We start from the raw sequence: 22,407 nt of genomic DNA on the forward strand, positions 1-22,407 counted from the left end.
GTTATCAACAACAGTGATATTTGAACAGATTGGAGATGACTATCCATAACAATAAAATCCTTCATACAGTGAGGTTAGGTTACCATGCTTGTCCTGCCCCACAGCTGTAGACACAGCCTTCTCCAGGTCCTCAGACACTAGCTGGAGATCCATTACAGGATGTCTGTCACCTCACTGAGCCCCTATTGCAGGTTAGGGGTCACATCCACTTGAATGTCCTTCATATGACGAACCTCCTACAGAGCAAATGAGGAAAACATGATATATTAGGATTTATGTTAGTAGCAATAGAATATGGGAATTTGATCTCAACGCTACCTACAGCTAACATATTTATTTATGTATGTGATCTATGTAAATAAATAAATATATCACACCTGTAAAACTGTGAAGGACTATAGGTGGAGGCCTACCCATTTCCCAGGAGCATTGTAAAACGTGGATTTGGGTACAGTGTTTATTTCCCCCTAATATCTTTGAAGATTACACCTAAAATAATTAGGCCTACTTCTTTCTACTGCTGATCTGAGACCATTAGGGTTAATCATTACAGATATAAATGCAATATATGGAGTAGAAAAGATTGCCTGCCCACCAACTTGATAAGAATCAACATATGTTCTACATGGTCTATTTCTATCTGAACGTAACAACTCAATCAAGCTTGTTAATTGATCGTTAAGCCATGTTTGTCAGGTAAACGGTCATTAGTGGCCTATATAAGCCTCATACAGGCCATGGGAAGACATTACCTGTTGATAACACAGATTATTTTCATGATCATGGGAGGTGTGAGAGAATTGCTGCTGGTTGTGATGACTGTGGGGGTTGTCAAAGGTTGGTTCACTCATGTTTAAGGGATTTGTTTGGTAAATATGCTTAACTTTATAAGTTGGGTATTAATATTTGACTGTCTGTATCTTCCGCGTTGGTCATCTTTTATTCTTCACTGCTATTAATATATGTAGCTATTTTGTGTGAACTCAACTTCTGTCAACACTTTCTCCTCAGTTTCTTGTTACCCTGTTGGAAAGTCCCAGAAGCAAGATCAAGTCTCTCTGCAGAGGAGACTTGGAGGTAAATGTTTATTTCCACAACCCTTCTAGCTATGTTCTTTGTCACTGTCTATGGTGCTGCTGTGTTTGACACTCATTCAACAGCATAGAGTAACTCTGTCTAAATAATGCTGTCAAACCTTTTGCTTGTGTACCTTAACCTAAATTTTTCAGAGCTGTCATCAAATGACGTCTCCATTGTGCATGCCCTGGCCTTGCTCCGATCCATAGGGTCTGACACTAAACAAGCCAGAGAAGGTACGGCCTGAAACATATACTTTGAAACCTGTTGGGTTCATGTTGCTCAAAATTCGATTAGCAATTTGGCCTAGACCGTGTAGAACAGATGTGTTGCTGTAGAATACCCAACTGTTCCTCTTGTTTTTCTCAAGAGTATTTAGAGACCAATGAAGTAGAATCCCAAGCTTCTCCAAACCACGGTAACTCTCTGGCAAATGATGCCCTGTCATTTGAGGAGAAGCTGAGACTCATGTCCTCTGACGACGCCACCTCTGAAGCTGCGACCGGCCCGTCCTCTGACGACGCCACCTCTGAAGCTGCGACCGGCCCGTCCTCTGACGACGCCACCTCTGAAGCTGCGACCGGCCCGTCCTCTGACGACGCCACCTCTGAAGCTGCGACCGGCCCGTCCTCTGACGACGCCACCTCTGAAGCTGCGACCGGCCCGCTGCGACGCCACCTCTGAAGCTGCGCCCGTCCTCTGACGACGCCACCTCTGAAGCTGCGACCGGCCCGTCCCGACGCCACCTCTGAAGCTGCGACCGGCCCGTCCCACCGCCACCTCTGAACCGGCCCGCTGCGCCACCTCTGAAGCTGCCGTCCTCTGACGACGCCACCTCTGAAGCTGCGACCGGCCCGTCCTCTGACGACGCCACCTCTGAAGCTGCGACCGGCCCGTCCTCTGACGACGCCACCTCTGAGCTGCGACCGGCCCGCTGACGCCACCTCGGCCCGTCCTCTGACGACGCCACCTCTGAAGCTGCGACCGCCCGTCCCCGACGCCACCTCTGAAGCTGCGACGCCACCTCTGAAGCTGCGACCGGCCCGTCCTCTGACGACGCCACCTCTGAAGCTGCGACCGGCCCGTCCTCTGACGACGCCACCTCTGAAGCTGCGCGGCCCGCCACCTCTGACGCGCCACCTCTGAAGCTGCCGGCCCGTCCTCTGACGACGCCACCTCTGAAGCTGCGACCGGCCCGTCCTCTGACGACGCCACCTCTGAAGCTGCGACCGGCCCGTCCTCTGACGACGCCACCTCTGAAGCTGCGACCGGCCCGCTGACGACGCCACCTCTGAAGCTGCGACCGGCCCGTCCTCTGACGACGCCACCTCTGAAGCTGCGACCGGCCCGCCACGCCCTCTCTGCCGGCCCGCTGCGACCGGCCCGTCCTCTGACGACGCCACCTCTGAAGCTGCGACCGGCCCGTCCTCTGACGACGCCACCTCTGAAGCTGCGACCGGCTGACGACGCCACCTCTGAAGCTGCGACCGGCCCGTCCTCTGACGACGCCACCTCTGAAGCTGCCTGCGACCGGCCCGTCCTGAAGCTGCGACCGGCCCGTCCTCTGACGACGCCACCTCTGAAGCTGCGACCGGCCCGTCCTCTGACGACGCCACCTCTGAAGCTGCGACCGGCCCGTCCCTGGTGACGCGCCACCTCTGAGCTGCGACGCCACCTCTGAAGCTGCGACCGGCCCGTCCTCTGACGACGCCACCTCTGAAGCTGCGACCGGCCCGTCCTCTGACGACGCCACCTCTGAAGCTGCGACCGGCCCGTCCTCTGACGACGCCACCTCTGAAGCTGCGACCGGCCCGTCCTCTGACGACGCCACCTCTGAAGCTGCGACCGGCCCGTCCTCTGACGACGCCACCTCTGAAGCTGCGACCGGCCCGTCTCTGACCGGCCCGACGCCCTCTGAAGCTGCGACCGGCCCGTCCTCTGACGACGCCACCTCTGAAGCTGCGACCGGCCCACCTCTGACGCCCACCTCTGACGACGCTGAAGCTGCGACCGGCCCGTCCTCTGACGACGCCACCTCTGCGCCCCGGCCCGCCCCTCTGACGACGCCACCTCTCTGACCGGCCCGTCCTCTGACGACGCCACCTCTGAAGCTGCGACCGGCCCGTCCTCTGACGACGCCACCTCTGAACGCTGCGACCGCCCGCCCGCCACCTCTGAAGCTGACCGGCCCGTCCTCTGACGCCACCTCTGAAGCTGCGACCGGCCCGTCTGACCTCTGACGACGCCACCTCTGACGCTGCGACCGGCCCGTCCTCTGACGACGCCACCTCTGAAGCTGCGACCGGCCCGTCCTCTGACGACGCCACCTCTGACGCTGCGACCGGCCCGTCCTCTGACGACGCCACCCTGCGACCGGCCCGCTGCGACGCCACCTCTGGCCCGTCCTGCCCGTGACGACGCCACCTCTGAAGCTGCGACCGGCCCGTCCTGGCCCGCCACCTCTGAAGCTGCGACCGGCCCGTCCTCTGACGACGCCACCTCTGAAGCTGCGACCGGCCCGTCCTCTGACGACGACGCCACCTCTGAAGCTGCGACCGGCCCGTCCTCTGACGACGACGCCACCTCTGAAGCTGCGACCGGCCCGTCCGCCCGTCCGAATGCGACGACGCCACCTCTGACACCTCTGAAGCTGCGACCGGCCCGTCTCCGACGCCACCTCTGAGCTGCGACCGCCCGGCCCACCTCTGACGCCACCTCTGAAGCTGCGACCGCCCGTCCCCGCCACCTCTGAAGCTGCGACCGGCCCGACGCCACCTCTGACCGGCCCGCTGCGACCGGCCCGACGCCCGTCTGGTGACGACGCCACCTCTGAAGCTGCGACCGGCCCGCCACGCCACCTCTGACGCTGCGACCGGCCCGTCCTCTGACGACGCCACCTCTGACGCTGCGACCGGCCCCGTGACGACGCCACCTCTGACCGGCCCGTCGACGCCACCTCTGACGCTGCGACCGGCCCGTCCGGTGACGACGCCACCTCTGACGCTGCGACCGGCCCGTCCGGTGACGACGCCACCTCTGAAGCTGCGACCGGCCCGTCCGGTGACGACGCCACCTCTCTGACCGCCCGTGTGACGACGCCACCTCCGCTGCGACCGGCCCGTCTGACGACGCCACCTCCTCCGGTGACGACGCCACCTCTGAAGCTGCGACCGGCCCGTCCTCTGACGACGCCACCTCGACGCCCACCTCTGACGAGCTGCGACCGGCCGACCGGCCTTCGTCCTCTGACGACGCCACCTCTGACGACGACGCCACCTCTGAGCTGCGACCGCCCGCCCGTCCTCTGACGCCCGCCATGGATATCTGACGTGGGACATGCAAGAGTTCACGGGTACTCTAGTCCAGTGTGTAACTGCATTTGCTTGTTTTAGCTCAAATAAACATTAACTGTAATACTTGTGTCCTCTGTATTGTTTTGGTGGTTCCTACTTGGAGTTGAGGTCTATGACCTGACTTGAGTAACTGGGGTGATGGCAACATTTATTTAGCATTATATCCATGCCTCAGCAATAATACTCTGACCCCTGTGTTTTAAATTGCCATTTGACTTAAGATAAATTTGCTCAGTGTTGGTCCATTTATGCTAGTAGCATCACATGATACCTCAAACAGCATTTTCACCTGTGATTTTGACGCCATTTCCGGTCACAACTTGCAGACTTGTTGCTGTGTTTTGCCTACTTTGCTACATGACAACTTTACGGTTTTTACTTATTAAATACTGTTTATTTTTGGTTTTTCCCTTAATCGTGTCAGGGTTGCGGCAATTCCAATCTGGTATCAGGATAAATATGACAATGAGGCACCGTATGCTATGCATTTTTTTATTAGCTAAGCAATAAGTGGTAAATGCATAGTTTGTATACACGGGCTCTCTGCCCCACCACAGGGAAAAACAGAACTGACTTGTTCCTGACAAAAATATTACAATGTACTCGGTAGTTCCTGCTTCTGAGCCGGCCTGTCACAGCAGATATTCAATCACATATGGTAACGGGCTATAGTGCATAACACAATCCTCATAATCCCCCTGTTTACACCCCTGTGGGTTTTAACCACACCATCCGATATACTAGGTTGCTGATGAACCCATGAACTTTAAACCTTTATTTTGTGAATCAAGGAAGTGATGCATGTCCCTTAACATTTATATAGAAACTGGAGCTTTTGATTCCCCCTTTTGACACCCACAAGGGTGTCACTTATCAAAAACAGGATAACACCTTGTTTATTGACATGTAAGATATAGGATACAACTTTGGTCATGGAAAACAAAGTAAAGCAGAGCAAAGCATTATTATAAACCATCTGGTCCTCTCAGCTACTCCTATCCTGTACCAGTTGGGCTTCATGCCACCCAGGGACTCCAAACCTTCACAACAGGGAGAACAAACATACTGGAAAGAACTTATCATAAAACAAAAATGTAAAAGAAGGAACTGTGGTGGTGAAATATTTATTCTACTACCTCACCCACAGCATACCATGGGTCATCCTAAGTCAGTCCCATCCTCCCCTGAAAGCTTGATTCAGTATCAGCATCTCCAACTGGAGCATCAAGCAAAGGCATCATGCCTGAAGCCTTCACATCTGTAACAGACTTCTTAAAACACGGTATGATGCAAGCAGCACAACACATCAATAATAAAAATACAAGAATTAGAGTCAGAAATCCAGTAACCACCATATCAGTGTACTTACCAAACCAGGCTCCCAATCAAGAGAACAGTCCAGACTCCCCCCCCCCGCCATGGTCCTCATCTCAGCAGATAGTGCATCAAGCCCACTAAGGGCCTTAGATATACTACCATCTGGACTGGTGTTATTAGGAATAAACGTGCAACATTGTTCACCAAACATCTTACAGACACCCCTCTGACTGGCAAGAAGCATATCCAAAGCAAGTCTATTCTGTCTGGCAACCCTAGATGTGGCCTGCAGCTGTTCAGACATACCAGTGAGTGCATCATGGGAGTAATTCACAAACCGCTGTTGATTATAGTAGATATAATTTATCCATGCAGTCTGTCTTGCATCCACTATGGCTGGACCTATAATAGGTAGTAAGTGCCAGAGTCCATCATTCCTACCTAAGGCCTGAAACTCATGAGGAACCCCCACTGGCACACCCAACAGATTATTGTCTGTGTAAAATCAAATCAAATCAAATGTATTTATATAGCCCTTCGTACATCAGCTGATATCTCAAAGTGCTGTACAGAAACCCAGCCTAAAACCCCAAACAGCAAGCAATGCAGGTGTAGAAGCACGGTGGCTAGGAAAAACTCCCTAGAAAGCCCAAAACCTAGGAAGAAACCTAGAGAGGAACCAGGCTATGTGGGGTGGCCAGTCCTCTTCTGGCTGTGCCGGGTGGAGATTATAACAGAACATGGCCAAAATGTTAAAATGTTCATAAATGACCAGCATGGTCAATAATAATAAGGCAGAACAGTTGAAACTGGAGCAACAGCACGGCCAGGTGGACTGGGGACAGCAAGGAGTCATCATGTCAGGTAGTCCTGGGGCATGGTCCTAGGGCTCAGGTCCTCCGAGAGAGAGAGAAAGAAAGAGAGAGAGAGAGAATTAGAGAACGCACACTTAGATTCACACAGGACACCGAATAGGACAGGAGAAGTACTCCAGATATAACAAACTGACCCTAGCCCCCAGACACATAAACTACTGCAGCATAAATACTGGAGGCTGTCAACTACATCCTCCGTCCATGGAGCACAACGTCTATGTCTCCCATGGGATGGAATGTTTCAGGCCCCCTGGATACAGAACCCAACAGCTGTTCAGCAGTAACATCAACAATGGTCAGTGGAATTATCAAACTGGTCAGAGCACACGCACCTTGCCAGTCTCCTCTAAGAATGGGTCTCAGTACTCTTTTGGGTCCACATTTCCACCACACATCAGCCAGACCACTAGTTTGGTTTAGACCTGCAACTGGCCAAGTGGCATTAATAGTTATGTTACTGCTGCAATCAGCTTCAGGCAATCTCCCATAGTCCATGCCACTACCTGCACCCGTGATGCAACTGTAATTGCCCCCATATGCCTTAAACCAAGGGGCCCGATGAGGAGATATTGTAGGAAACACAAGCCTCAAAGAGGAACAGAGGGTTGAATTGGGCTTATCCTGGTAAAAACTTCTCAGAATACACAAGCACCCCTGTCCTTCTCCTATAGAAAATGGGTGTGTAGCCAGAACAGGTCTAGCATGACCACATACAATGCAGTCCTTTCTTTTCAGGGTCTTAGCTGTATACCTCATATAAGACAGCCACAAATTGTCCCTACCATCAAAACCAGTCTCAGTGCCTAATTGATCAATATCTGAATAGTCTCTAATGTTAATTACCTGAATGGGATTTGACACAGTGGTGGTGGGTGGCAGGCTCGGTCCAGGGGTGGTAGAGGAGTGTGTCTGGCTCTGGTTCGTCTGGGACCTCTGTGGTTTTGGCAGCACCTTAATAGAAAACACACCCATCGTGTCTGTCCCGGTCCTTTGTAGTCCGAGGGTGTAAGTGCCTGCATCAGAGAGCTTAAGCTTAATAGTTTTGAGGATGCATCACCTTTACAGAGTTCAACAGTGCTCCCAGGTTTCCCCCATATCATGGAAAACCTATCCACCTTTGTGGGATCCCCTATGCTCTAAGGATACCCTCTTCTCCAATCCCAGAACTGTCCTAAATTGGTTATCATGTAATCCCCATATGGACACCCTCCCCCATTACACAGGTACACTGGCACCCTCCTATACACAGGTGTTAAAACCAAACACAAATATCTAAATTTCTTCCCAGCCCTGTTGGCTCAAAATATGTCCCAAATACTTAACATGAGTCTACCATAATTAAAACTTATCCTAGCTCATTTTCACACCACATTCATCAGAGAAAATCTAATGACACTATAATGTAAATATCAATGCCTTTTTGTATTAAATTACCTTAATATCAGTATTGCAAATGACCCTAGATTCTCCATCCAAATGGCTTTCCAATGAGGCTGATCAGACCACAAAGGAAAGTTACAATGGAGGTCATAAGTCATACCACCCCCCCAGTGTTTTTTACTATATCAAACAACAAATCAAATCAAACAAATCAAATCGTGTTTGTCCCATGGTCAGATGTTAGTCCGAGTGGTGAAATGCTTGCCTTCTATCAGACAAGCAGTGATAACCAACAAGTTTTAAGGATTCAAAAAAAAACTACTGTCTTTACAGAGTTCAAAGATGAACTCCCAGAAAATGGAAAAATCCACTAGATGATAATATTTCATATGAGATGAGTGTGTTCTCCAATCCCAAACTGTTAAATTGGCTTATCATGTAATCCCCATATGGAGACCCTACCCCATTACATGCATATGGTGAATAACTAGGGTAAGTAACCCTATATAAGGTAGCATTGTTAAAACTAAACACAAATATCTCAATTTCTTCCCAGCCCTATTGGCTCAAAATATGTCCCAAATACTTAATAATAATTATCATTTCCATCAATTCCCATTATTAAAATGGCTGGAGTTGGGTCAGTGCTCATTTTCACAGCCACTCATTTATCTATTTAAAATGGCCTGAATGACACTATAATGTAAATATCAATGCCTTTTGGTGATAAATTACCTTAATATCAGTTATGGCAAATGATGTCCTTGATTCTCCTTCCAAATGGCTTTCTGTAACAATGAGGCTGATCAGGTGTCCTGGAGGGCAAAGGAAAGTTACAATGTGAGGTCATAAGTCATACCACCCCCCAAAGAAGTGTTTTTTACTATATCAAACAACATTCCTTTATCAAAAGATTTCACCTATTTAATTAAGACTCAGAAAATAAAAACTTGTAATATTTCATATGTGAGTGTACCCCTTTAAGATATCATGTCTCAGCCTCCCGGGTGATTAAGGGCGCTGTACTGCAGTGCCAGCTGTGCTATCAGAGACTCTGGGTTCACGCCCAGGCTCTGTCGTAACCGGCCGCGACCGGGAGGTCCAAGGGGCGATGCACAATTGGCCTAGCGTCGTCCGGGTTAGGGAGGGCATGGTCGGTAGGGATGTCCTTGTCTCATCGCGCACCAGCAACTCCTGTGGCGGGCCGGGCGCAGTGCACGCTAGCCAAGGTTGCCAGGTGCACGGTGTTTCCTCCGACACATTGGTGTGGCTGGCTTCCGGGTTGGATGCTATAAATATCTGTATAATTTTTCTCTTTTCTTTTTCTCTTTTGCTCCATTGGTCTCTAATGCTGATTTCAATGTTTTCAACACCTTCTTTGCCTCCTGATTAGCCATTGTCTAATGTATTTCGATTACTTGTTTTAATTTGAATACAATATAAATTAGCAGGTTCAATTGTGTGCTGCCTTAGAATGTGTCCCAATCTAGCCACTGTCTAGTAAACACCGTGCACTTCTCCTATACCGTTTCAAAACATAACCTAGGTCTCACACCTGTTATTTACCCGAAGGTCATACACACTTGGTATTAGTACATCGACTTAATACCTAATGTACCACAATCATACGGTTCGAATCTCTCAAACCTTCAAACAAAAATCTGTTCGAATCACTCAAACCTTACAAACATACGTCAGTTCGAATCACTCAAACCTGCAAACATCAGTTCGAATCACTCAAACCTTCAAACATACATCAGTTCGAATCACTCAAACCTGCAAACATACATGGTTGAATCACTCAAACCTGCAAACATACTTCAGTTCGAATCACTCAAACCTGCAAACATCAGTTCGAATCACTCAAACCTTCAAACATACATCAGTTCGAATCACTCAAACCTGCAAACATACATGGTTGAATCACTCAAACCTGCAAACATACACGGTTGAATCACTCAAACCTACAAACATACGTCAGTTCGAATCACTCAATTTAAATAATAAAAATGCACAGTTATTTATCTTCCCTCACTCTTATGCAATACAACCAGATACTATAAACCTTATAAGGATCTATTAACCTTTCATTCAAACTTGATACCAGCTACAACTGAAATATCTAATGTACTACATATGCTTCAGCAACCATCCAATGTAACACAGGTCTTTTTAATTTGTTAGCCTGAATATTCTATCCGTAGATCATTCACTCTGATACAGCGCGCCCACTTATATCCCAGTAGTACTGCACTCACTCTAAATTTACCCAAAGTAAATATCCATTTATACTAGAAAAATGTCCTCATGCACACCAGTACACAGCATTCATTGTTACATTGCGATCCTGCTCACACACACACTAGTAAATTCCGTTAACCAATCTGATTCACCGTCATTCAAACAACTGGGTACGTGTTACACCAACCGACCCATTTAGTACATTACATTAGTTGTTATACCATAAGAGCGATCGATCAGTTCAAAATTGCATTTACCACTATGTATTCGTCATGATCCTTTACCAATATAAATGTATAGAATTTGGTTACTTACATCAAACAGGTGTCTCACAAAACTAAATTTGGATAACGTCAATGTGCAGAACTTTAGTTTTTCACAACAGGTATCTGCTTACCTTTTTTAGTTGACCGGTCAGGATTTGTGAGACACACCGTCCGACGACAGTACTGGCCAATCGGCTGGCACATCAATGTCCAGCGAAGTCCTTCACCAGATCACGTTCGGGGTCACCAATTGTCAGGGTGGCGTCAATTCGAATCTGGTATCAGGATAAATATGACAATGAAGCACTGACGTATGCTATGTATTTTTTTATTGGCTAAGCAATAAGTGGTAAATGCATTGTTTGTATATACGGGCTCTCTGTCCCACCACAGGGCAAAACAGAACTGACTTGTTCCTGAGAAAAATATTAAAATATACTCAGTAGTTCCTGCTTCCGAGCCGGCCTGTCAGAGTAGAGACTGGGCATGGTTTAGACTCCACCAGCCTATCGTTGATCGTTAGCGTAGAGGCTGGTCCCAGCCCCTAAACGCGTCAGTGGTTGTAGCTGTGTAGAATATGCTGTTATCAGGCACCTGGCTCCTGTTATCTAACAAGACTGTTCTCACAACACTATGTTCTGAATGTGCCCCCCGCAACTCATTGCACAGGTCCCGTCTTCTGTATTTTTCCATCATGAGAGGCCCATGGCCCTGAAACGGTTAACAATGTTTCAATTCAGCTATGTTGCATAACACACATCCACACAAGCCAACAGCAGATAATATTCAATCACAAATATGGTAACGGGCTATAGTGCATAACACAGAATCCTCATACTCCGGACGCTTTATCTGGACATGGTTCGTCAGGACCTCCAACAGCCGAAGCTAAGTAGTAACATTAACATGATGCCTTCTGATTGCAGTCGCTGTACTCATACAGGAGAACGATCGCCTTACGGTGAGGATAGCTGTGCTACAAGCCCAGCTTCAGACGCAAGGGTAATTTCTGTGTAGGAAAGGATGAAACGGCGTCTGTGCCACCAGTAAGTACAGATAGTAACGTTAGTATAAATCCCCTCGCACGTCCCCGCAGCCGGACAACTTTCTCACGGTTTCTGGAGGGAAATGCTGTAGGAATGCTCATTCAGCCGACAAACTTTCAACCGGTTTTCCCCATTAAGCAACTAGTCGGAGTCAGAGGCCGAGCCTTCTCTTGTCTCTACTCCTCCCGTTACGGGGTCTGAGACGGCGAAGCTTCCCACCATTAGCTCTGACAAATTGAAAACTCTAGTCATTGGCGACTCCATTACCCGCAGTATTAGACTTAAAACGAATCATCCAGCGATCATACACTGTTTACCAGGGGGCAGGGCAACCGACGTTAAGGCTAATCTAAAGATGGTGCTGGCTAAAGCTAAAACTGGCGAGTATAGAGATATTGTTATCCACGTCGGCACCAAAGATGTTAGGATGAAACAGTCAGAGATCACCGAGCGCAACATAGCTTCAGCGTGTAAATCAGCTAGAAAGATGTGTCGGCATCGAGTAATTGTCTCTGGCCCCCTCCCAGTTAGGGGGAGTGATGAGCTCTACAGCAGAGTCTCACAACTCAATCGCTGGTTGAAAACTAGTTTCTGCCCCTCCCAAAAGATAGAATTTGTAGATAATTGGCCCTCTTTCTGGGACTCACCCACAAACAGGACCAAGCCTGACCTGCGGAGGAGTGACGGACTCCTTCCTAGCTGGAGGGGTGCTCTCATCTTATCTACCAACATAGACAGGGCTCTAACTCCTCTAGCACCACAATGAAATAGGGTGCAGGCCAGGCAGCAGGCTGTTAGCCAGTCTGCCACTAGCACAGTCAGTGTAGTCAGCTCAGCTATCTCCATTGAGACCGTGTCTGTGCCTCGACCTAGGTTGGACAAAACTAAACGTGGCGGTGTTCGCCTTAGCAATCTCACTAGGATAAAGACCTCCATTCCTGTCATTATTGATACCTCACATCTCAAAATAGGGCTACTTAATGTCAGATCCCTTACTTCAAAGGCAATTATAGTCAATGAACTGATCATAATCTTGATGTGATTGGCCTGACTGAAACATGACTTTAGCCTGATGAATTTACTGTGTTAAATGAGGCCTCACCTCCTGGCTACACTAGTGACCATATCCCCCGTGCATCCCGCAGAGGTTTTGCTAACATTTACGATAACAAATTTACATTTACAAAAAAAAAAGACTTTTTCATCTTTTGAGCTTCTAGCCACGAAATCTATGTAGCCTACTCAATCACTTTTTTAAGCTACTGTTTACAGGCCTCCTGGGCCATATACAGCGTTCCTCATTGAGTTCCCTGAATTCGGACCTTGTAGTCATAGCAGATACTATTCTAATTTTTGGTGACTTTAATATTCACATGGAAAAGTCCACACACCCACTCCAAAAGGCTTTCGGAGCCATCATCGACTCAGTGGGTTTTGTCCAACATGTCTCTGGACCTACTCACTGTCACAGTCATACTCTGGACCTAGTTTTGTCCCATGGGATAAATGTTGTGGATCTTAATGTTTTTCCTCATAATCCTGGACTATCGGACCACCATTTTATTACATTTGCAATTGCAACAAATAATCTGCTCAGACCGCGAACAAGGAACATCAAAAGTTGTGCTATAAATTCACAGACGACACAAAGATTCCTTGATGTCCTTCCAGACTCCCCCTGTCTACCCAAGGACGCCAGAGGACAAAAATCAGTTAACCACCTAACTGAGGAACTCAATTTAACCTTGCGCAATAACCTAGATGCAGTTGCACCCCTAAAAACTAAAACCATTTCTCATAAGAAACTAGCTCCCTGGTATACAGAAAATACCCGAGCTCTGAAGCAAGCTTCCAGAAAATTGGAACGGAAATGGCGCCACACCAAACTGGAAGTCTTCCGACTAGCTTGGAAAGACAGTACCGTGCAGTATCGAAGAGCCCTTGCTGCTGTTCGATCATCCTATTTTTCCAACTTAATTGAGGAAAAAGATAAGAACAATCCGAAATTTGTTTTTGATACTGTCGCAAAGCTAACTACAAAGCAGCATTCCCCAAGAGAGGATGGCTTTCACCTCAGCAGTAATAAATTCATGAACTTCTTTGAGTAAAATATGATTATTAGAAAGCAAATTACGGACTCCTCTTTAAATCTGCGTATTCCTTCAAAGCTCATTTGTCCTGAGTCTGCACAACTCTGCCAGGACCTAGGATCAAGAGAGACACTCAAGTGTTTTAGTACTATATCTCTTGACACAACGATGAAAATTATCATGGCCTCTAAACCTTCAAGCTCCATACTGGACCCTATTCCAACTAAACTACTGAAAGAGCTGCTTCCTGTACTTGGCCCTCCTATGTTGAACCTAATAATGGCTCTCTATCCACCGGATGTGTACCAAACTCACTAAAAGTGGCAGTAATAAAGCCTCTCTTGAAAAAGCCAAACCTTGACCCAGAAAATATAAAAAACTATCGGCCTATATCGAATCTTCCATTCCTCTCAAAAGTTTTAGAAAAGGCTGTTGCGCAGCAACTCACTGCCTTCCTGAAGACAAACAATGAATACGAAATGCTTCAGTCTGTTTTAGACCCCATCATAGCACTGAGACTACACTTGTGAAGGTGTTAAATGATCTTTTAATGGCATCAGACTGAGGCTCTGCATCTGTCCTCGTGCTCCTAGACCTTAGTGCTGCTTTTGATACCATCGATCACCACATTCTTTTGGAGAGATTGGAAACCCAAATGGAAACCCAAATTGGTCTATACGGACAAGTTCTGGCCTGGTTTAGATCTTATCTGTCGGAAAGATATCAGTTTGTCCCTGTGAATGGTTTGTCCTCTGACATATCAACTGTAAATTTCGATGTTCCTCAAGGTTCCGTTTTAGGACCACTATTGATTTCACTATATATTTTACCTCTCGGGGATGTCATTCGAAAAAACATTACATTTACATTTAAGTCATTTAGCAGACGCTCTTATCCAGAGCGACTTACAAATTGTTGCATTCACCTTATGACATCCAGTGGAACAGCCACTTTACAATAGTGCATCTAAATCTTTTAGGGGGGGGGGTGAGAAGGATTACTTTATCCTATCCTAGGTTAACATAATGTTAACTTTCACTGCTATGCGGATGATACACAGCTGAACATTTCAATGAAACATGGTGAAGTCCCAAAATTGCCCTCGCCAGAAGCATGTGTTTCAGACATAAGGAAGTGGATGGTTGCAAACGTTCTACTTTTAAACTCGGACAAAACAGCTTGTTCTAGGTCCCAAGAAATAAAGAGATCTTCTGTTGAATCTGACAATTAATCTTAATGGCTGTACAGTCGTCTCAAATAAAACTGTGAAGGACCTCGGCGTTATTCTGGACCCTGATCTCTCTTTTGAAGAACATACAGTGCCTTGCGAAAGTATTCGGCCCCCTTGAACTTTGCGACCTTTTGCCACATTTCAGGCTTCAAACATAAAGATATAAAACTGTATTTTTTGTGAAGAATCAACAACAAGTGGGACATAATCATGAAGTGGAACGACATTTATTGGATATTTCAAACTTTTTTAACAAATTAAAAACTGAAAAATTGGGCGTGCAAAATTATTCAGCCCCCTTAAGTTAATACTTACCTGGATATGTTTATTTTTGAACCACTCCATTGTAGATTTTGCTTTATGTTTTGGATCATTGTCTTGTTGGAAGACAAATCTCCGTCCCAGTCTCAGGTCTTTTGCAGACTCCATCAGGTTTTCTTCCAGAATGGTCCTGTATTTGGCTCCATCCATCTTCCCATCAATTTTAACCATCTTCCCTGTCCCTGCTGAAGAAAAGCAGGCCCAAACCATGATGCTGCCACCACCATGTTTGACAGTGGGGATGGTGTGTTCAGGGTGATGAGCTGTGTTGCTTTTACGTCAAACATAACGTTTTGCATTGTTGCCAAAAAGTTCCATTTTGGTTTCATCTGACCAGAGCACCTTCTTCCACATGTTTGGTGTGACTCCCAGGTGGCTTGTGGCAAACTTTAAACGACTCTTTTTATGGATATCTTTAAGAAATGGCTTTCTTCTTGCCACTCTTCCATAAAGGACAGATTTGTGCAATATACAACTGATTGTGGCTTCAGCATCAACATCGGAGGTTCCTGCCAAGCGTGGGATTGAGAAACAAACACTCTACTTCTCCTCTGAGGTTGATTAACTCAAATGGCAAATAAGGAAATCATCCTCATCATCACTGTGTAGAATATTCATGTATTTTACACTAATCAGGAATAGATCGGAATATGGTGTGTGAGTCTGTCTGGACAGTCAACTTCCTGTGGAAAATCTACACCATGCTTGCATCCCAGATAGCACCCTATTCCCTATGTAGTGAACTACTTTTGATCAGGGCCTATAAGGATCTGGTCAAACGTAGTGTACTAAATAGGGAATATGGTGCCATTTGTCATATGGAGACCACTACAGGAGCAGGTAGGCTTTACTACTCACAGCGAGGTGTAGAGGGCTGATGGGAGGTCTGACATCAGAGTCGTTCAGGATGTCTGTCCCTGAGGTTTCAATTAGTTGAGGAAAGAGAAGAACGGCCTGTTCAGACTTGGAAAAAGAACATCAAGAGTGACGATGCGTCCACGACAAACATGCAGCCACACCTTAAAACCTACTGTTGGGTTCTGAGAATATGAAATATACTAATTCATGTCACTGAGGGAGAGAGCTTAATGTATAACATTTACATTATGTCAGGATATGTTATTGTTAGCCATCAGGCATCCTATGGGTGGGATCCTCTGGGATGAGAAGAGACACAGTCTGGTACCAATCACCATGTCAGCCTTGAGTTGGGGAGGAGTGAGCACTTTGAGGTAGCGGTCAGGTCAGATGAAGTGAGGAAGAACAGATATCACTAAGGTTCTGTCTAGCAACAGAGATGCATTGGCTGTTTAGAGGTGTAGGAGGAGACTCAGCATAGGAGAGAGGATTAAATATCAGTGCTTGTGTGAATATGTTTTTTGTCTAATGCAGCTGTCTTGACCCTCTGGGAAGAATACACTTGGTTCAAGCATTCATAGTGTCCGTCGAGTTTTTACTCTGAGAATTAGAACCTAACAGTTGGCACTGCGAGCAGGGTTCACCGCGATTTGCAGTCGAACTAGAGATTCCGAATCAGTGAAACAGAAACAAGGTCGGCACAGTTCCTACACCCGTTATCACTAATTCTGACATCTTGGGGAGATGAGAGTCGTAGGCTGAACCAATTATAGGGTACGAACCTAGAAAGCCTGAGCTTATTCAGTAGTCCCATTGTATTACGACCGGTCGTAGCTTTGTGGTATATGGTAAGTCCCGGAAGGTAAACCCAAACCTGCAGAGGGGAACTCCTAGGGGTAAATCCCGAGTAGGTTGGTTCCTGGTAGTACTATAAGAATAGGGTGAGTCCCGGAAGGTAAGCCCGAGCAGGCAGGTACCTGCAAAGGGTAAGTCCTAGGGGGTAAGACCCGGGTGGGGTTGGTTACCTGCTATACCTGTAACGAGAGGGTGAAAGTCTCAGCCGCAGTGGCCATGCGGCAGTAGAGTGGGTGTGGATGGATAAAGTGACATGCTTGTGTACTAGGATAAAATGTTGCCATTCAGGGTTAGAAGAAAAGCAAAAAGATACTCAAACGCTGTTGGATTTGGGTGTATTAGCAGTAGCAATAAAGAGAGGTTGCTTTTATGCCCTGTTGGGGTGGGGAACCATGACAGATTATGTGGAAATAGGAAGACAAGTGTGAATCATTTTGGTAATGTGTGTTATCAACAACAGTGATATTTGAACAGATTGGAGATGACTATCCATAACAATAAAATCCTTCATACAGTGAGGTTAGGTTACCATGCTTGTCCTGCCCCACAGCTGTAGACACAGCCTTCTCCAGGTCCTCAGACACTAGCTGGAGATCCATTACAGGATGTCTGTCACCTCACTGAGCCCCTATTGCAGGTTAGGGGTCACATCCACTTGAATGTCCTTCATATGACGAACCTCCTACAGAGCAAATGAGGAAAACATGATATATTAGGATTTATGTTAGTAGCAATAGAATATGGGAATTTGATCTCAACGCTACCTACAGCTAACATATTTATTTATGTATGTGATCTATGTAAATAAATAAATATATCACACCTGTAAAACTGTGAAGGACTATAGGTGGAGGCCTACCCATTTCCCAGGAGCATTGTAAAACGTGGATTTGGGTACAGTGTTTATTTCCCCCTAATATCTTTGAAGATTACACCTAAAATAATTAGGCCTACTTCTTTCTACTGCTGATCTGAGACCATTAGGGTTAATCATTACAGATATAAATGCAATATATGGAGTAGAAAAGATTGCCTGCCCACCAACTTGATAAGAATCAACATATGTTCTACATGGTCTATTTCTATCTGAACGTAACAACTCAATCAAGCTTGTTAATTGATCGTTAAGCCATGTTTGCAGGTAAACGGTCATTAGTGGCCTATATAAGCCTCATACAGGCCATGGGAAGACATTACCTGTTGATAACACAGATTATTTTCATGATCATGGGAGGTGTGAGAGAATTGCTGCTGGTTGTGATGACTGTGGGGGTTGTCAAAGGTTGGTTCACTCATGTTTAAGGGATTTGTTTGGTAAATATGCTTAACTTTATAAGTTGGGTATTAATATTTGACTGTCTGTATCTTCCGCGTTGGTCATCTTTTATTCTTCACTGCTATTAATATATGTAGCTATTTTGTGTGAACTCAACTTCTGTCAACACTTTCTCCTCAGTTTCTTGTTACCCTGTTGGAAAGTCCCAGAAGCAAGATCAAGTCTCTCTGCAGAGGAGACTTGGAGGTAAATGTTTATTTCCACAACCCTTCTAGCTATGTTCTTTGTCACTGTCTATGGTGCTGCTGTGTTTGACACTCATTCAACAGCATAGAGTAACTCTGTCTAAATAATGCTGTCAACCTTTTGCTTGTGTACCTTAACCTAAATTTTTCAGAGCTGTCATCAAATGACGTCTCCATTGTGCATGCCCTGGCCTTGCTCCGATCCATAGGGTCTGACACTAAACAAGCCAGAGAAGGTACGGCCTGAAACATATACTTTGAAACCTGTTGGGTTCATGTTGCTCAAAATTCGATTAGCAATTTGGCCTAGACCGTGTAGAACAGATGTGTTGCTGTAGAATACCCAACTGTTCCTCTTGTTTTTCTCAAGAGTATTTAGAGACCAATGAAGTAGAATCCCAAGCTTCTCCAAACCACGGTAGCTCTCTGGCAAATGATGCCCTGTCATTTGAGGAGAAGCTGAGACTCATGTCCTCTGACGACGCCACCTCTGAAGCTGCGACCGGCCCGTCCTCTGACGACGCCACCTCTGAAGCTGCGACCGGCCCGTCCTCTGACGACGCCACCTCTGAAGCTGCGCCACCTCTGAAGCTGCCCGGCCCTCCTCTGACGACGCCACCTCTGAAGCTGCGACCGGCCCGTCCTCTGACGACGCCACCTCTGAAGCCCGGCCCGTCCTGACGACGCCACCTCTGAAGCTGCGACCGGCCCGTCCTCTGACGACGCCACCTCTGAAGCTGCCCGGCCCGTCCTCTGACGACGCCACCTCTGAAGCTGCGACCGGCCCGTCCTCTGACGACGCCACCTCTGAAGCTGCGACCGGCCCCCGACGCCACCTCTGACGACGCCACCTCTGAAGCTGCGACCGGCCCGTCCTCTGACGACGCCACCTCTGACGCTGCGACCGGCCCGTCCTCTGACGACGCCACCTCTGAACGCTGCGACCGGCCCGTCCTCTGACGACGCCACCGGCCCCTCTGAAGCTGCGACCGGCCACCTCCCGCCCTCTGACGACGCCACCTCTGAAGCTGCGACCGGCCCGTCCTCTGACGACGCCACCTCTGAAGCTGCGACCGGCCCGTCCTCTGACGACGCCACCTCTGAAGCTGCGACCGGCCCGTCCTCTGACGACGCCACCTCTGAAGCTGCGACCGGCCCGTCCTCTGACGACGCCACCTCTGAAGCTGCGACCGGCCCGTCCTCTGACGACGCCACCTCTGAAGCTGCGACCGGCCCGTCCTCTGACGACGCCACTCTGAAGCTGCGACCGGCCCGTCCTCTGACGACGCCACCTCTGAAGCTGCGACCGGCCCGTCCTCTGACGACGCCACCTCCTCTGAAGCTCTGACGACGCCACCTCTGAAGCTGCGACCGGCCCGTCCTCTGACGACGCCACCTCTGAAGCTGCGACCGGCCCGTCTGACGACGCCACCTCTGAAGCTGCGACCGGCCCGTCCTCTGACGACGCCACCTCTGAAGCTGCGACCGGCCCGTCCTCTGACGACGCCACCTCTGAAGCCCTGCGACCGCCCACCTCCTGCGACCGGCCCGTCCTCTGACGACGCCACCTCTGAAGCTGCGACCGGCCCGTCCCTGACGACGCCACCTGACGACCGCCCCTCTGACGACGCCACCTCTGAAGCTGCGACCGGCCCGTCCTCTGACGACGCCACCTCTGAAGCTGCGACCGCCCGCCCCCGTCCTCTGACGACGCCACCTCTGAAGCTGCGACCGGCCCGTCCTCTGACGACGCCACCTCTCTGAAGCTGCGCCACCTCTGAAGCTGCGACCGCCCGTCTGACGACGCCACCTCTGACCGGCCCGCTGCGACGCCGCCACCTCTGGCCCGTCCTCTGACGACGCCACCTCTGAAGCTGCGACCGGCCCGTGAAGCTGCGACCGGCCCGTGACCTCTGACGACGCCACCTCTGAAGCTGCGCCGGCCCTCTGACGACGCCACCTCTGAAGCTGCGACCGGCCCGTCCGTGACGACGCCACCTCTGAAGCTGCGACCGGCCCGACGCCACCTCTGAAGCTGCGACCGCCCGTCCTCTGACGACGCCACCTCTGACGCTGCGACCGGCCCGTCCTCTGACGACGCCACCTCTGACGCTGCGACCGGCCCGTCCTCTGACGACGCCACCTCTGAAGCTGCGACCGGCCCGACCGGCCCTCTGACGACGCCACCTCTGAAGCTGCGACCGGCCCGTCCTCTGACGACGCCACCTCTGAAGCTGCGACCGGCCCGTCCTCTGACGACGCCACCTCTGAAGCTGCGACCGGCCCGTCCTCTGACGACGCCACCTCTGAAGCTGCCGCCCGCCCGTCTGGACGACGCCACCTCTGACGCTGACCGGCCCGTCTCTGACGACGCCACCTCTGAAGCTGCGACCCCCGTCGCTGCGACCGACCTCTGACGACGCTGCGACCGGCCCGTCTGGTGACGACGCCACCTCTGACGCTGCGACCGGCCCGTCTGGTGACGACGACCTCTGAAGCTGCGCCGGCCCCCTCTGACGCCACCTCTGCGCTGCGACCGGCCCTCTGACGACGCCACCTCTGACGCTGCGACCGCCCGTCCTCTGACGACGCCACCTCTGAAGCTGCGACCGGCCCGTCCTCTGACGACGCCACCTCTGAAGCTGCGACCGGCTCTGAAGCTGCCGTCTGGACGCCACCTCGCTGCACCGGCCCCTCTGACCTCTGAAGCTGCGACCGGCTGCGACCGACCCCCGCCCCTGGTGACGACGCCACCTCTGAAGCTGCGACCGGCCCGTCCTGACGCCACCTCTGACGACGCCACCTCTGACGCTGCGACCGGCCCGTCGACCGGCCCGTCTCTGACGACGCCACGCCACCTCTGACGCTGCGACCGCCCGTCCTCTGACGACGCCACCTCTGACGCTGCGACCGGCCCGTCCTGGTGACGACGCCACCTCTGACGCTGCGACCGCCACCTCTGCCCGTCCGGTGACGACGCCACCTCTGGCTGCGCTGCGACGCCACCTCGCCCGTCCGGTGACGACGCCACCTCTGACGCTGCGACCGGCCCGTCTCTGACGACGCCACCTCTGACGCTGCGTCCTGGTGACGACGCCACCTCTGACGCTGCGACCGCCCGTCTCTGGTGACGACGCCACCTCTGACGCTGCGACCGGCCCGTCTGGTGACGACGCCACCTCTGAAGCTGCGACCGGCCCGTCCGGTGACGACGCCACCTCGCTGCGACCGGCCCGTCCGGTGACGACGCCACCTCTGACGCGACGCCCGTCCGGTGACGACGCCCTGCTGACGACGCCACCTCTGACCGGCCCGCGGTGACGCGCCACCTCCGCTGGACCGGCCCGTCCGGTGACGCCACGCCACCTCTGCCACCTCTGTCAGCTGCGACCGGCCCGGCCCCCGGTGACGACGCCACCTCTGAAGCTGCGACCGGCCCGCCCGTCCTCTGACGACGCCACCTCTGGAGCTGCGACCGGCCCGTCCGGTGACGACGCCACCTCTGACGCTGCGACCGGCCCGTCTGACGCTCCGACGACGACGCCACCTCTGAAGCTGCGACCGGCCCGTCCTCTGACGACGCCATGGATATCTGACGTGGGACATGCAAGAGTTCACGGGTACTCTAGTCCAGTGTGTAACTGCATTTGCTTGTTTTAGCTCAAATAAACATTAACTGTAATACTTGTGTCCTCTGTATTGTTTTGGTGGTTCCTACTTGGAGTTGAGGTCTATGACCTGACTTGAGTAACTGGGGTGATGGCAACATTTATTTAGCATTATATCCATGCCTCAGCAATAATACTCTGACCCCTGTGTTTTAAATTGCCATTTGACTTAAGATAAATTTGCTCAGTGTTGGTCCATTTATGCTAGTAGCATCACATGATACCAAACAGCATTTTCACCTGTGATTTTGACGCCATTTCCGGTCACAACTTGCAGACTTGTTGCTGTGTTTTGCCTACTTTGCTAC

General features: G+C 49.9%; 1 long non-coding RNA gene and 1 pseudogene across 1 annotated transcript; one reads left to right on the plus strand and one right to left on the minus strand.

The window, feature by feature from the left end:
- Positions 1 to 703: 703 nt before the first annotated feature.
- LOC124027065 lies at positions 704 to 22,113 on the plus strand (annotated as a pseudogene).
- On the minus strand, positions 6,954 to 10,826 carry LOC124027066. The gene is made up of 3 exons (XR_006837331.1): positions 10,641 to 10,826; positions 7,466 to 7,635; positions 6,954 to 7,050 (listed from the first exon to the last, which is right to left on the minus strand). It is a non-coding gene; the product is annotated as an uncharacterized LOC124027066 (long non-coding RNA).
- Positions 22,114 to 22,407: the final 294 nt, after the last annotated feature.

Source organism: Oncorhynchus gorbuscha, unplaced genomic scaffold (genome assembly GCF_021184085.1).
Source record: "Oncorhynchus gorbuscha isolate QuinsamMale2020 ecotype Even-year unplaced genomic scaffold, OgorEven_v1.0 Un_scaffold_2919, whole genome shotgun sequence".
NCBI lineage: Eukaryota > Metazoa > Chordata > Actinopteri > Salmoniformes > Salmonidae > Oncorhynchus > Oncorhynchus gorbuscha.